Source organism: Penaeus vannamei, chromosome 11 (assembly GCF_042767895.1).
Source record: "Penaeus vannamei isolate JL-2024 chromosome 11, ASM4276789v1, whole genome shotgun sequence".
Lineage (NCBI taxonomy): Eukaryota > Metazoa > Arthropoda > Malacostraca > Decapoda > Penaeidae > Penaeus > Penaeus vannamei.
This window is the reverse complement of record NC_091559.1, coordinates 10,568,450-10,573,449: the sequence shown is the minus strand read 5'-3', so window position 1 is coordinate 10,573,449 and position 5,000 is coordinate 10,568,450.

The window sequence follows — 5,000 nt, the reverse complement described above, 5'->3', positions numbered from 1 at the left end:
CCATCCAGTCTTTGCTTTTCATAATATGACAAACAAACAAACAACCAAGCAAATAAAAAAATCCAAAATCACACCTAATTCCTTCATATTCCTTCGTATCGTAAACACCGGAGAAAGAGATAGAAACAAAAGTAGTAATATGAATGGAACGGAAAATAAAGAGATAGAAATACAAACAAAATTTAATGCAAAACAAAAAAAAACTTTCAATAGTATCCGTCGGGGATTGAACCCGAGTCTGTCGCGTCGGAGGCGACTGTGCAAACCACTACACAACAGAAACTTATGGCTGAGGTATGAAATAACCTTTTGAGCATATCGGGCGAGTTTAAATTAATGCATTCTTATTAATAACATTGTGTGTTAGTTTTTCAGCACTGTATTCCAAAATGTATTTTCCTGCATATGCACAAAACTTGTAAGAACTAGCGTCAAGACTGCATTTGGCCCTAAAACAATGTTGTTGTTTTTTGTTAGAGATGTTTAACCCTGACGAGACATTTGAACAGATTGCCTTTGATCTTTATCTTATCATGGTAATACAGCTGAGCTTCCCTGAATGTGGGACAACTATTGAAGTGCGAGTGGGGGAGAAATGCCATATGTACTAAAAAAAATGAAGCTGTGCATTTTACATATTCAGCAGAAAATCAACGGTGATAACTCTTGGATAATTTGACAATAAAATAGATATTAGCATGTTGTTGACCTGTGTCTAACAAAATCGAATGGATGGTCGTAAAACAATAGGTATGACATGAATGAATGCAGTTACATAAACTCATGAGAATATGAAACTCAATGAGATGAATAGTGTAATAAAAGGATTTTTTTATATGTATAGGGTGAACGAATGTAGTTATATAAATTAGGTTGATTTAAATGAAGAGATATGTATTACCTGTGATCGTTTAATATTTTAATTACTTGTTACTGCTGACTCCTTTAACCACAAATTTCGACAAATAAATGTAGACTTGCAAACGAGACTAGTAACACTTGTAAATAAACTATATGACTCACTGGTATTTTTGAAATACGAATTCTAAAGGTTTTGTCGATTTGGAAGTCTGTGAAGAGTAGAGATAATTGCAATAATGGTAACGGGACGGGACAGGCCAAGAAAAAATACTTTCTTCTCTAAGATTTCTATTCATCTTCATGTTTAGCTGAGATATTTTTACTGGATATTTTCGGAAAGCAAGAGTTTTGAAGGAACCAAGAAAAATGGGATTGAAAAAGGTTGGTAGCACCATTTTAATTTCTTAAGACTGAACACATTTCAGTGCAATTGTAGGCATGCAATAAGGTTTAATATGACATTTTTAGAAAAGAAATTTGTAAAGGTGAGAGAAGGACGGATGCAGCGTTAGTTGTGAAGGCACGGAACCCTTTGTACTTATTGGAGAAAAACTGCGGTAAGCAAGGAGGAAGCGGCTTAATTAGCGTTTGACAGCACGTAAAATAGTGCCAGGCAAGTATGCCATGCCAGTACCAATACGGAATCATCTTGAACGAATGTAAAATTTCAGTATTGTTTTCGCACTCTTTCTTGTTCTTTAACTATGGTTGTTTTTACTACCAGCAGTATTGTCATAATCTAAATTACTATTTGGCACTGTTTAATAATGTCAGGTTATAATTATTCCATACCAATGCTAAGGTTATCCTGAACAAAAAATATTGTGTATACAACCTAATGCTCCGCTAGCGTTCGCGACGCGTTCGTCTGTATCCGGCAGCGTACAGGATCCACTTCAGGCTGGGATGTCCAGCTACACCGGAGATGACGGTTGCGGCGCTGCGGCCAACGGAGCACCAACGGCACCCGCGCCTGACATTCTCGGGGCGATGTGTCGCTTTTCTCGCCCCGGGATCGGGTTTGGACCAACAGTCGGGGCGCAGGCATGTTGTGGGTGTTGTGTTAAGCGTAGATGTGTGAGTATGAGTGTGAGTGTAAGTGTAAGTGTATGTGAAAGTGTATTTGAGTGACTGTGTATTTGTACTGCCGCGGCCGGGTATCGAACCCGGGATCCTCTGCCTCTGAGGGAAGTGCTCTAACCACTGAACTACCGCGACAGCACTAAGAGAGAGGCGACTTGTGTATTTGAATTGGTCATTGCGCGAGCTCGTGAACATGTGAGTGCGTGCTTGCTTGCGTGTATGTAAGTGTGTGTGTGTGTGCGTACATATATAGAAGTGTGTGCGTGTTTTTGTTTAATCTTATGTCTATGTGTATATAAATCTCGCTCTCGTTCTTTCTAATATTTGACACACTGGCAGCAAATTTGAATATTTAATCCTAAATTATCTTTATCACAATCTTGACTGCAAGCATTTATAGTCACAGAACGCTTCGCATTTAGAAAAAAAAAAAGATTAAGGTGAGAGAAGGACGAATGCAGCGTCAGTTGTGGAGGCGCGGGGCCATTTGCACTTATCACAGAAAAAAACTGCAGGAAGCAAGGAGGAAACGGCTTATTTAATTAACGTTTAACACCATGAAAAAAAGAGTCAGGCAAGTATTCCATACCATTACCGAGTTACCCTGAACAAATGTGAAATCTCAGTTTTGTTTTCCGCGTCTCATGAGGGCAATTAAGAGAGTCCTTACGAGGGCGGGGCACCCAAGCCCTGATTTTATCATTATTGGGTAATTTAAAGGAGCCAAGAACAGAATGGATATGGCGAGGTTGACAATTTTATCTAAATTGATGGGACTGAAGTATGACTGTGATTATAGGCGTATAATAACACATCACATTAGAATATCTACTATTTCTCTTATTTACCAGTTTCTACTAATTTTAACCCATGGTAGACACAGAGAATTCCAAGAATGTGCACATCGTATTGCTACAATGATAATACAGTTCTTAAATGATAAATGATTTTAGTATTAAATGATTGAAGCATAAAAATAGATTGCAAAGACTACATTGAGAGAGAGAAACAAACATAGCGCGTAATTCATACATAAAATATGTAGCATAATCTACAAAAACACTAAGCGACAGATCCGGGTTCGATCCCTGACGGAGACCAATGTTTCAAAATTTTAGTTAACGAATTTGTTTAATATCTAAATTTGCTTACAGACTCGTCAACATTTCAATTTTCTTTCTGGTAGCTTATCTGCCTTCATCCTCTTACTTGAAAGTGCATATATATATATATATATATATATATATATATATATATATATATATATATATATATATATATATATATATATATATATATATATATATATATATATATATATATATATATATATATATATATATTGTGTGTGTGTGTGTGTATATATTTATTGTTTTGTTTTGATCTGTTTACGTTCACATGTGTGCATGTGTTAATTAAAATAAAAAGGAAAGGGAGAGAGTTCCAAGGCAAATTTGCCACGAAAAATATTCATCCCACAAAAATTAGAATTACGAAAAATGACTTTTCTCTCCCTCTCCAGTTGCTAACACACTATCTTTCTATAATTTAGTAACCCCCCTCCATTCCCCTCTCTCTCTCTCCTTCTCCCCCTCTCCCCCATTTCTTTCTCCTTTTCCTTCCTCCTCTCACTCATTCTCTTAGCAGCTATGGCTATTTTTACTGGCAACATTATTACTATCATCATAATCAATATGTTATCACTTTTATCACCATTGTTGTAAATACAATTGATTATTATCATAAATGTAATTATCTTTACCATCAGTATTAGTATCAGTAGCGAATGTATGTGTGTGTGTGTGTGTGTGTGTGTGTGTGTGTGTGTGTGTGTGTGTGTGTGTGTGTGTGTGTGTGTGTGTGTGTGTGTGTGTGTGTGTGTGTGTGTGTGCATACATATAAGGTAAATTGCAAACACACTCATACAAACATACATGAATAGACATGCACATAGACCACTCAATTTCGCTCTCACTAGTTCTCCTTGTGCATTAGACAGCAAATTAAAGTTTTATCATAATTGCTCTTCTGCGTCCATTTTTAGCCACAGAACAATTTACTGTATAGAGGTAATACGGTAATAAAAACAAATTGACAAGCTTAAGGACTGTCCAAGAAATATTCTTAAACTGCTAAAGTCAACAATTAACTAGAATGATATTTATATTGATGTATTTTATATGGTTTATTATATGAATAGATATAATTGATGTATTTTGAGGAATTAAAAAGTCATTGTAAAGCAAAAGACATCGCAGTACTTTTAAAGAGGGACCTGAGGCGGTGAAAGATATCACGAAGGAAAGAAAGAGGAAAATCAAGCTTGCCTCTGGCCTTTGGGGTCGCACATGTACAATTACAAGTACAACAGCACTTTCCAGCATTGTCAGAGTGAAACATGAGAATATAAAAAAGGTTGTATTAATGATGCCAATAACAGCTAAAATAATCATTATAATAATGGCACCTTCACAATGATTCTGACCATAACGGTAATTACAGATCATGATACTTATAATTATGAGGGTGATGATAATAATAATGATAATAACAGTAATAGTAATAAAATCATGATAATAGCAATACCAATGATAACAGTAATAATTATGATAATGATGATGACAGTAATGGTAATGATAACAATAATGATAATGATAATAATTATAAAAGTAACAATAATAACTATAACAATAATAATATAAATAATAATGATACTATTCCAAAGTAATCTGGAACGATGAAAGAAATGATAAAATAATATATTTTAAAGAACAACAGTTTCCTGCTTTAGCAATAAGTAAAATAAAAGACAAGAACAAAAAAAAGAATATGTCACACAAGTTTAATTTTGAGACGATGTGTATTCTTCAGGTCAAAGATGTTATAAGATATTAATATGATTGGCGCAAGTTTACGAACTAAAAAAATCACAGAAAACCAAAAGAACAAGCGGTGGAAGGTATCTCAAAAGAAAGAGAAAAAAAATATAAGGATTTTATTTATTAGTATTATGATGACTATTGTTATTATCATTTTCATTATTATCATTCTCTCTC